Source organism: Thamnophis elegans, chromosome Z (genome assembly GCF_009769535.1).
Source record: "Thamnophis elegans isolate rThaEle1 chromosome Z, rThaEle1.pri, whole genome shotgun sequence".
Taxonomy (NCBI): Eukaryota; Metazoa; Chordata; class Lepidosauria; order Squamata; family Colubridae; genus Thamnophis; species Thamnophis elegans.
In genome coordinates this window covers 85,800,577-85,812,763 of record NC_045558.1, presented here as the reverse complement: position 1 = coordinate 85,812,763, position 12,187 = coordinate 85,800,577, and the positions used below count along the sequence as shown (strand labels likewise).

Below are 12,187 nucleotides of genomic sequence, written 5' to 3'. Positions count from 1 at the left end.
CAGGAACAGAGCGCGAGAGGCCAAAATTATTGATTGGAAAAAGAGGGCTAAAGGGCCCTGACTCATCCTCCATTCTTACAGAGAACAATTGAAATGATCTAGTGTCCAGAGGTCTGGCCTGCTCCCCCCGTGCTGATGAATGAGGCCTCTGATCCTTTTTCCTACACTTTTCTGACTCTGAGGCTAACTTAGAGGCCTTCTTGGGTCTGCTGGATGTCTTAATGGCCTTATTGCACCCTCCAGAGTCCTTCCCACCTTGGGACTGTGATGGCAGCACTGGCAGGATAGGATCATTCTCAGTGACCTTCAAATTGGGATTCATTAAGGTCCTACCAGTGCCTGAAGCTCTCGCAGCACCTGTTATGGAAATTTCCTCCATTTTGTTTTAAATACTCCTCAGCTTCCAGAGGCAAAATGGCAGTTTATGCCCTTTTTACACCTCACTGCAGTGATATTTCTGGAAGGCTTCTGCTGGGCTTCCTGCGCAGGGCTGCTAACTACTCTCCACTCCCTCGCACTACTGTTTGTCTCCTGTGCTCAGCGCCAACTGAAAGCCCTGGACCACGAGGGATCAAAGGAGCTGATGCTGATGGCACAACAGCACTCCATACTCATTCCCCGGACACCAGCAACAATTGGGTCCTCTAGTCAGCTCATAGCACTGTGTGTGTGTGTGTGTGTGTGAGAGAGAGAGAGAGAGAGAGAGCGAGAGAGAGAGCGAGAGAGAGAGAAAGATAGATAGATAGATAGATAGATAGATAGATAGATAGATAGATAGATAGATAGATAGATAGATCTCCCTGGCCGACAATAGATTCACCAAGTGTGAGGAAGCAAAGCCATTGCCGCTTATGTACACGTGAGCCAGTGTGGCTCGATCTATCTCTGAGGTTTTATTGCTGCCAAGTGCCACCAAGTGGAGGTCTGCAGCTGAACACTCTCCTGAGTGTCTATGACATTTCTCGGCTACAGACAAAGAGCACTTCACTCTCTTCCACTCAATAGTTCACACATGCGATGCAATTGCTGGAAAACTGAGGCTAGCTACAGAGCCCAAGGCCCTCCTGCTCTTGCAAGATTGGGCTGAAATGCCAGTGGCCAAAAAGTCCCCCAAGGGTCTGGTTAGATAGTCAATCTGTGCAAAAAGTACTCAACCAATCAACGTCCTAAATTCAGAATTAAAACTCAATTAGAACACTAATAATTCTCTCAGAAAAAGGAGCAACTAAATGACACGTCCTGTCCTTACAGATGGACTGAGTCAAAAGTGGATATACTTAGCAACAGGGGTGTATCTTAACTATCTTCAAACAGACTCAGTCCAATCCGAGAGCAGGCAATGTCAACCCATGTCTGGATGCTATCTTCACCTCTATGGAGAAATCATAACTTCCAGGCAGCTGGCTTCATGAAATTTTCTTCTAACATCAGTGGCGACTCCCAGCTGGGAACGGATTGGGAAATCTTCCATCAGAAAACTATGTTATTAAAGGACATCATTTGTATAATAATGTCTGTTGTATGGTACAGAGCATTAGTTCCAGTTGACATCTGTAACAAGCTTATTTAGTCCAGAAATGCAACGCTGGATGTTCAAGTATCCAAATAAAAAGCTTGATTTCGGAACTGATAAATATTCAGAAAAGCTGGCAAAGTATGTGGAGCGAAGCAAGACATGTTACTTGTAATTTGTGCATAGAAGTGAAACTCTCTGGAACTCGGGGTGAAGCAAAACGCAAAAGAAAGAGGTTCCATGATGAAGGTGCAACAAAAGCAGATTTTTAAAAACAAGATGAAATGGATGAATCCCCTGAGGAAGTATGTTTCAGAAAGTGTGTCTTCTATGTAATATTGGATAATGTTATTGGTGGAATGACTCTTCATTTCAATGCTGCAGTGAACATTTCTGAGAAGTTCAGCTTCCTCTGGAAGTACTTATCAATTCCTCAAGATGAACTGAAAGAAAAAAAATCAAACTTACTGGCAGATCAATATCCTGCTGATATCAGTGAAGATCTTGTAATGGAGATTACCGTATATACTCGAGTATAGGCCGACCCGAATATAAGCCGAGGCACCTAATTTTACCACAAAAAACTGGAAAAGTTATTGACTCGAGTATAAGCCTAGGGTGGGAAATGCAGCAGCTACCGGTAAATTTCAAAAATAAAAATAGATACCAATAATGTTTTTGAATATTTATTTCAAAGAAAAACAGTAAACTAGCGGTGTATTCAATGAAATACTTCACTCACCTCATGATGCTGATGTCCCGCTATGATGATGATGTCCCGTGCAGCCGCGGGAGCGATGTCCCGCCTCCTATGACACACGGCACAGTGATTCCTATCATTGGATCACTGTACCAGAGGAGGTGGGACATCGCTATGTGGCTGCTTGCCATAACAAGGAGGAGGTGGGACATCGTTGCAGAGCGGCAGGAGGGGGAGGAAGGGGAATCATAAGACAGCCCTGCATTACATTAGAACGTGAGGAGGGGGGATGGTGCGGTGCGCGCTGCGCGGCAAACTGACACAGAGGGAGGGGAAACTCACAGGGGCACTGGGCCATTCACGAGTGTCACCCAGCGGCATGGCCCCGCCCCTTTTTCTCCTCCATTTCGGGCAAATTTTTCACTGACTCGAGTATAAGCCGAGGTGGCTTTTTTCAGCCCAAAAAGTGGGCTGAAAAACTAGGCTTATACTCGAGTATATACAGTATTCATTTGCAATCTGATTCCCAGCAAGGGTATGGCTAGCTGATGAGAGCTAAATAGCTTGAAATAGATCTATACTAGTCTCCCTTTATTTATTTATCAGCACAAATATAACAAATGTAACAAAAAGGTAACAGTAAAAAAAAAAATTGGGTTTCTGTCTGGATGGTCTCTTGTGACGAGCCGAAGGACAGAGAATGGAAGTGTGATCTTCCTCCCACATTTGGGCATACCAGGGGTTGTGACTTTAAATAAATAAATAAATAAATAAATAAGTAAGTAAGTAAGTAAGTAAGTAAGTAAGTAAGTAAGTATGTATGTATGTATGTATGTATGTATGTATGTATGTATGTATATATATATATATATATATATATATATATATATATATATATATATATATATATATATGTTATATTTATGCTGATAAATAAATAAAGGGAGACTAGTATAGATCTATTTCAAGCTATATAGCTCTCATCAGCTAGCCATACCCAAGTTTTTTGGGAATCGAACCTGTGCTCCATTGCCTCCCAGGCAGGTAAAAAATATTGGGTTTCTGTCTGTATGGTCTCTTGTGACGAGCCTAATGACAGAGAGTGGAAGTGTGACCTTCCTCCCATACTTGGGCATACCAGGGGTTGTGACTTTATATAGATAGAAATAGATCTATACTAGTCTCCCTTTATTTATTTATCAGCATAAATATAACATTATATATATATATATATATATAAAGTCACAACCCCTGGTATGGCCCAAATATATATATATATGTATGTATGTATGTATGTATGTATGTATGTATGTATGTATGTATGTATGTATATATGTATATATATATATATATATATATATATGCTGGAAAGACTCTTTCCAAATATATGTATCTGCCTCTGTATTGTTAACAATTCCTACCATTCTCACCTCTGCAGAGCGCTTTCAGCTAACTAAAGCTGATAAAAAACTAAGATTGACTATGTTACAGGGCGACTTCGCAAGTCACCCTGTACATGGTAGATTTGGCAAGACTCAATATTGAGTCTGATCTTGCAAAAACTTTTGATTTTGATGATATGATTTGCAATTTTGCCAGGAAAAAGGTTGGAAAGCACGTTTGTTTAGCAATATATAAATGCCATTAAATCTCAATTATAATAACTATTATGAGCTTATAATCAATATAGTATTAAATTCATTGCTTATGTATATTTTTGATCATTGTTTATATACTGTGTATTGTTTTTATGATCTTTTACTGAACCACCTATCCTCTTTTTAATATATTTGCAAATAAGTTTGAATATAATTAATAAATGTACAATTATGACATTATTGTTTTATATGTCCATGTGTAGGTGAGGAAATCCACATTAGTCTTGTTCCAGCGCTTAATAATCCTCCAGCGGCTCTTAGTACGGGACACGCGTAAGTCCTCGAAAAGCGAGGAAGGGGCGGGATCACAATGGCATTTCCCCCACCCCATTCCTTACCAATAGATATTGGAAGGTAGACACGGCGCTTCGATACTGAAGGTAATAGGCGCATTTGATAACGGATAATGAATGTACCTAATCATGAATTTAGTCGCCGCCACTACTTTTGTGGGTTTTTTTGTACACTGTTCAGAGTGTTTCGGCATTCACCCTATTCGCTGTATGAAATAGTATTTTTTGTATGTGTTCGACCTATCTCAAAAAAGGAGAAGGCAGAAGCGTGTTACTATTCCTACTCAATATCGTTGGTTCACTTTCTGCACTTGAAGCTGCCCTCCTCAATCTCAAGAGTAGGAGGAAGCAGCTACTGAAACGGAAGCCTAGTTCACGCTAAGCGTTTTCCATTTTTGAAGCTCTAAGTGCACGATGACGTAAGAGATGCGCCTGCGCTAAACGCGGCCGCTGATCAGCTCACTTCCGGGTTTCCCCTTTGAGTTTCGTCGGGGTCGCGCCGCGAAGCTGGTGAGATCCCTCCCCCCTCCCCCTAAGCCCCGCCCCTGGTGGGGGAAGGAGTCGGCAGGGAGAGTCTGGGAAGGAAGGCGAAGTGGCGTTGAAGGAACGCAAGCGGGGAAAGATTTGGGGAGGAAACCTGTAGGAAGGTGTGGGAAAGAAGGTTAAAAGGTAGGTTGCGGGAAAGCAACGTTTCCTGGGGGGGGAGGGGGGGAGGGAAGATCACAATCGGGATAGCGCTCTGCCGGTTACTTAGCCTGGTGACAGGAGAGACAAATACTCGTTTCCTTGATTTGTCCCGATGACAACCGGCAGCTTTCTTAGAGACATTCCAGGAATCTGATCCTTGTCTTCCCTGCCTTCTCTTAGTTTTGCTAAGTGTAATTAGTTTTTCTAATCTGTCATCCTCTTGAACCGTTGACAAGGACTGTGAAATTAAGGGGGGGGGGGGAATTCAGAAGAAGTTGTCCTCTCATTCTTCAGCTCTCATAACTATATTACTACTGAAAAGAACGCTACTTTAATAAATCAGTCTTGTCTTCATTTTTGTTCCTTATAGTCTTATCTATGTTTTTGGTTGTGCTCCTCACTAGGATTAATTTTCTATTTATTTTTCTTGTATGTGGCCAGGTTTATCTGTTTTTGAGCTCAAAAGAAACATCAACTGCAAGTTCATTAAGTAAGTGGGTTTTTATTGGTTTAATAATACTAGACGTTTCACATTCCATCTTTATTTCATATTTTATGTCTTTTAACTCTTCTTTAAATTAATAAAGTGCTGTTGTCTGCATATCTCAAAATATTTCAACCCCTATTTTGATTGTGTCATCACTTCCAGTCCTGGCAGTCATATAATATATTCATTCTGTAAATATGAAAATATGAAGATAATACGATTCATGATTCTTCTTCTCCATGATTCTTGACTGAACCCTTGGACAGATCTAATATCCCAAGGTCAAACACTGGAAAACTTTGAGGCACTCAGATCATCTCGAAACAAAATTAATGCAGCTAATTGGAGGACAATGAATTGAGGGAGGCTCAGGGAGAAAACGGCGATTTATCTAGGCTGTTTTCATGTGAAAACTTTAAAACTGGCTTTGTACTTCTGTACCTATGTGGAATTATCAGCGAAGTTAATTCTTTGGAAAAACAATGTCCCAGGAGTTTCTTTTGCTGGTTAACCCAAAGGTTGATACTATAATAGGGCAAGATAAATAAAGATCCAGGGCTATGGAAATGAACGCTTAAATATATTTTATGTTGTTTCAGTTTTTGTTTTGTTTTATGTGTATATTTTTAAATGAACTATTTACTTGTTCCAGAGATCTTGATATCTTGAGAACATTTTAATCACTGTGGCCATGACTCAGTGACGTGCAGTCAGGCGAGGCAGGGCCACACCACTGTCATCATGAAAAATATGTAAAAGGAAAAAGGCTGAGGTAGTTGCTGCCAGAGTCACAGTGGATAACTCTGCTTAGTGCTTCACTCTTTAAAAAAGCCTCTAAAAAAGTGCCCTCTACAGGAGGAGGCGGGAGAACCATGTGCCTCATTTAGTCTGACTTTATCATCATTCGAGCAGAATTAAGCAAGGGTTAAAAGCCGAAAAATTCCTTATGTAGATGAGACACGTGGTTCTCTTGCCTCCTCCTGTAGAGGGCATTTTTTTAGAGGCTTTTTTAAACAGTTAAGCAGAGTCATCCATTGGGGACTCTGGCAGCAACTAACCCAGCCTGACCTCCGCAGCTCTCGCCTTTTTCTTTTTACATTTTTACATTTTCATCATGGCAGACAAGAGCAGAGTTGAAATCCTCTGTGAAACAGCTGGAAAAGGTATGTGGGTTGGAGGGAGGGAGGAATTCAAAATTAATGTAATTTGTAAGTAATTGTATTATTGTAAGTAATTTGTCTGTGTGTGTGTTTTACCCGCCTCTGCTGGCGGGCTGGCACTTTTTTTTTATATCGGACATAACAGCAGGGCGGATTTTGCCCGCTTTCAAGAAAGCACTTTCTTGAAAGTGGGCAAAAGCTGCTCTGCCGCTATATCCTTTTCTTTGTTTTGACTCCACCCTCTCAATTTTCCCCAAGCACCCATCAAAAAGATCTTTTATATTTCTCTTTGTTGGACATAATCTTCTGCTTCAATTTTCCTTATGCTACTTTGTCTGTTTTTTATTTCCCTCCATTTCTACCACTTCATTATCTTGCCCTCCTCCTTCTTCTTTAGATATCTGCTTCTCTGGATTCAGAATTCTATTTAGGTTTGATTTTAACAATTTATGCATATTTTTTATAATTTCACATAGTTCTTCAAATTCCCAGCTTTCCATGATGTCCAGTTCCAAAGTTACAGTTAGTTATTCAGTTCTTATTTTAGAGTTCTGATCCACCTTAAATTGATTATCTACTCAGCTGCTGTGGGGAAAAGTGACGGGAGCATCTTGGTCTTTTATTCTTCCTTAATGTCCTGTTACAAACTTGCAGTTAGTTATACAAGTCTTATTTCGAGCTTCTGGTCCACCTTAAATTTAGTTAATTCAACTACTGTGAGATCGGAAGAGAAGCTGAAGCCATCTTAATCTTTTGCAAAAAAACACCCAACCTTTGTATTTCCCAGTTCTTGGCTTTGTTATTATTTCCTTTCCTTACCATTCCCCATCTCTTGTTGGTCATAGCTCTTCAAAATATATTAATTGGAACAAACTTGCATATAGCCAAAATTTGGGTCTTCGCCTCCTTCTTTTTCAAGTTTTGATTTACGGCAGTTGGTTAATTAGAATTTCTCCACAGTCAAGATTAGGTTATCAGTTGTCAATGAGGAGATATTGCTTTTTTCTTGATCTTTCTCCCACATTTCATCTCTGATTAATTGAAATTACTTAAGATATGTTAGTTTAAAAAACACTTGGACGAAATAAATCTTCACACTCCTAGACTCCTAAAAACACAATCTTTTCAAGTCAGAAGCCAAATTTAGAGTTAATATTTGAGTGGGTTTGTCACTTCTCTGCTTTCTCCCTTTCTGTCCAAATTGTTTCAAACAAATGGCTTGGGGGGAGGCTAGTGTTTCAAATCTCCCCCACTTTCTTTTCTTTCTTTCTTTCTTTCAAAAAAAATCCCGATCTGACCGTCAATATTATTTATGCTCTCAAGATTCTTTGCTTTTTAAAGGTTTGATTTATAGTGTGGGTTAGATTAATTTTCTTACCAGTCTTTCATCTCTTACTCACCCTCCTGTTCATTAGCTTTGACTGCAAGTCAGCTTCTTATCAGCCATGTTGCCATGCTGCCGCCCCCACTCCGATTCAGAAGGCAAATCTCCGACCTGCAAGGGACCTGTTGCCTCCCCTTAGGTCTGATGAGACGCTGCCCCTTCTTTGCCCCCCCCCTCCAGGAGGTTCTGATCCAAAAAAGGATCCCCGGAGTTGGTTTGTCAGACAGGGTTCATGTGAGACACTCCAGAGCTCACATCCCCTATGTCTGTCCAGCTGGAAAACTTCCTGTTGAATCACTTTTTCGCGTGCTTTGTGCATGCTATGCCATCAAAACATTTTTTAAGGTAGGAAAATAATTTGACATATTGAAGGAAACAGTGCAACTCAGAATATATGCAAGTATTCCACAGAAGATCTAGCTATCTATGTCTTCTAAACAGGATGGGCATAGAGTCACTTGGAGCACTATGCCTCTTAGTATCAGTTGCTACGGAACAGAAGTTACTGGCATATTCTGCTTTTGAGCTTTCCTAGGAATGCTGGTCTAGGCCTCAGACCTGGTCTGTCAGGGCTCTTGTTATGTACACTGAATGGCTCATTTTCCCCTTTCATACATGACTAAATAGGAAATTTGGAAGTAAGTAGATCACAATCAGTGAAGGAAATTTCCTTTAAAAATGTCATTTTTCCAGTTTAAAATTGGAAAAAACTATGCCATTTATCAGTGGGTCATTATCACGGATGTGTCATGAGACACTGCCAGTATTCATGCTGCAATGCCTTCCCTAATAATCCACACCCACCTGTCATAGTTTATGCCCCCCAAATCCTATAGCTGGCATGGGAATGGCTTGTCTTTATGTTTTTTTTACATAAGAGGTCTTTACAACATCAATTGCTAAGAAAGAAGAGCAAAAAGCTACTATTATATTCATTGTCTCTTTGAAGACTTTCCACTGGCATGTGGTTAGCCAATGAAGGAATCAAATGTGAGAGTAGAAGGGCCTTTCGTCTGAAACATTCCAGATTTTCCTTTTGTTTCCCATACCAAGTTAGTGTGGGAAGAGTTAAAAATATTGAGTACTTTGAGAAATCTTGACATGCCATTATTTTAGAGAAGGAAAGAGGCCATTTTTCTACAAAATGTACAATTGAACCATTGCTTTGTGTAGCAAGAAATATATCAGGACTTTTCCTCCAGAATTACTTCAGGTCCTACAGTTTATAAAGAAAGCCAATAAGGACAGTTTAGATACAGAAAGCTACATCCAGGAGTCTTCTGAATGTTGAATGCTCTTCAGACGATTGGTTCATGGCCACGGAATCTTTTTCATTTCATAATAGTGTCCCTAGACATGTGATGGAGAGTAAGGTATCTGTCACTTGCAAAGTTTAGAATGTTTATCAAACTCTTTACTCTGTGGCAGTCAATATTATCCAGAATGCTATGAGCAGCAACAACAACAGCTATCAATCAACAGTCACTGTTATTTCCCACCATAGACTCATTTCTGCAGAAAACAAATGCAAGATCTTTTCAATTACTAAATATTTCCGAAGTTTTTACTGTCTAAAGTCTGAAATGGGTCAGCAAGAATATTGGAATAGGGAAGGTTCTAAATCAGATGAAGAATGTCAAGTTATTTAGTTAGCTTTGAATCTCTGTGGATAAGGAATCATTGAAACTATAGTTCATGTCCTGCTCTATTGCATCTTCTATAAGGACTCACAGACTCAATTTGAACAAATAAAGGAAAATATTTGTAGCTCAGGGTTGACATGAGAAGTTCTTGGTGCTCCCGGAGCTTGCTTGTTTTATTACCCAAGCTAGTAATCGTCAGTGCTATAAGCTCCATTTCACAGAGTGATTAACTCTGTTTCAAAGCACCCAATTTGCAACCAGATGAAGCTTTGTCTCCTTCTGGGCAAAAAGTGTTTAGGCACCTATGGGGCGTTTGGAAAGGGAGTGATTTGCTCCATTCCCAAGTACCTCATACGCACCCAAACACTTTTCGCTTGGATGGAGAAATGACAGATTGGAAGCTTCGTCTGCTTGCAAATGGGGCAATTAGTTCCATTTCAAAGTGCCCCTTTTGCAAGCAGAGAAAACTTCCAGTCTCCCTCTGGGCAAAAAAGTGCATGGGAGAACCAGACGGAGGCTGAGACCTGGGGGGGCGGGAGGCAGGCAATCCCAATGCACGGTCCACTCTGTCCCACCATCTCTCGGCTTGCCCACAGGTGAAGGGAGAGCGCACAGCATACAGGAGAAGGCCCTGGGAAGGTTGGAGCTGGGAAATGGCGCGTCCCCTGTCCAAGGTGAATAACAAGTGGATGGAACTTCCGGAGCCTCAGAATGATGTGCCCCTGGGCCCCCATCCCCGACCCAAGGCAAAGGGCAAGCGGGTGGCATGCTTACCTTTGGTGAGCTGAGCAGAGCGGATGAGGTGCAGAGGCTACTATTGAGGCGATTAGCTGGGCCGCGTGGTGGAGGCAACATATTGGGCTGGGATGGGCAGGTTGAGCGTTAAGTGGGAGGGTGGGGCAAAGAGACAGGCAGGGGCAGGGGCAGACAGAAGTATTTACCGGTTTGACGAATCAGTCAAAATTTCCGCTACTGGTTTGCCCGAACTGGTCCGAACCAACTAAATACCCCCGCTGGTCCTATGTTGGCTACTTTCTAATAACATAATGTTAATTGTAAGTATTCAGAGTCAGTACTTGAGAATAATAAAGAAAAACCTGCGGAGACTTTTGCAAATAGTTCAAATTTGTATTCTGTTCAAGTGAAACAATTTCAAAAAGTGCTATAAAACTGGGCACAAAGGTTTCAAAATTGCTTTGTCATGTCTCTGTGCTTGGCAGGAAAGGCATTATCAAGGAAATATATAACTTGTATAGACAGTTTAATTTGGTAAGTAAAATGAATATAGTTGGGGGATGGGGAGGAAAATCATCCTGTATGCTTATAGAACATTCATGATACATTTTTCTCTCTCAGATGTAAGACTTGGAAAATAAAATTTGGAGCCCTGTCATTAAGTACCAACCACTGATCTCTCTACCTGTTCGAAAAGCACTGTTAGTGCTTTCTGTCCGTGATCTATTTAGATTAATACTGTCTAGGCCTGGTTAGGCAATTTCTTGCTATTTAGAATGAATGACTCCCACATTCCCTTGCCATTGACTGGTCTGAGTGGTTTGACAGGAATTTAAAGTTTAAAATATCTGCAATTGCCTAGGTGCATTTCTGTGCAGAAAATAATTAGGTTTCATTCAGAGATTTTCATAGCATTATGACTGGAGATGCTAAGTATTGCTGGAAAATCAACCTATTATCAATTCTGCTGCAAATATATTTTAGGAATCTTAAAAACCCATCCAGTGAGTTACCCAGGAATATATTTTAATTTGGATTTGTGAGGTTCCAAATATGTGATCACTATACCACATTGTGTTTTTGCAGTCCATGGAAGGAAATCTAATCTGTGCAAATATGAAGAGGTGTAGTTTCTCTCCATCAATAGGATGTCAGAGTTTAAAAGAAATTCAAAGTGTGGTTGCTGTGCTCAGCTTTTAATACTGCAGTGTTCAGAGTTCAGGAAGTCTTGTGACAAGATCAGCCTTAAGATCAGAGGCTTATTGTCTCCTTTCTACCCCTACTCCACAGGGCAATGCAGCTTTTGTCCTTGGTGTCCTGAGCCTCTGTGACCCTATTCAGACAACTCATCCATCTCAATGAAATATGTGGTGTTCGAGTATCAATGGTATTAATTTGTGTTTTGCTTTATGATGGAAAGGAGTTGTAACATCCTGGGGCTTTAGCTGTAGCTATTGGTAAGTGGGCTTCAGAGGAAATGAAATAAAGGGATAGAAAGAAGAAAGGGAGTTGTAATGTAATAAGAAATTTAACACTTTGCTAAGCATTGTGGAGAATCAAGTTCCCAGGAATTTTGGAGAAGTCATTGGAAGTATGTTTACACATATCCAAAGTAAGGACATTTGGTGTGGTGAAACAATTTTATAATTGGTTGGATTGTGGGATAAACTATATATGGCAGTGGACATTTACTTGAGTCACCTGGAACTCTTGCTTCATAAATGTGTTTCTTTGGCTAACTTATGTTCTGTTTATAATGTTGTGACACCTGCATGTTTTAGGCCAGTTTCTTTTATTCTTCTTAAGGGAAGAGGAATTGTTACTGACCATTAAAAGGTTTATTAAGAAGAACCAAAAGGTTCTCTAATCGAGTGGTAAATAATAAGCCAGGTTTTTAGTCATTACCGTCATGGAAAATATTTCTTTT

At 40.5% G+C, this 12,187-nt stretch overlaps 1 protein-coding gene across 4 annotated transcripts in view; it reads left to right on the top strand.

Moving 5' to 3' along the window:
- Nucleotides 1-4,646: 4,646 nt before the first annotated feature.
- Nucleotides 4,647-12,187, top strand: part of LOC116522333 (pleckstrin homology domain-containing family M member 1-like) — a 50,769-nt gene continuing 43,228 nt past the window's right edge. The window contains exons 1-3 of one of the 4 annotated variants that reach the window (XM_032237204.1): nt 4,647-4,833; nt 5,293-5,341; nt 11,551-11,647. The gene's annotated coding sequence lies outside the window, so the exon portion shown is untranslated. Of the gene's footprint in view, nt 4,834-5,292; nt 5,342-11,550; nt 11,718-12,187 lie in introns of all 4 variants that reach the window. The other 3 variants (XM_032237202.1, XM_032237203.1, XM_032237205.1) reach the window with 3 other exon arrangements.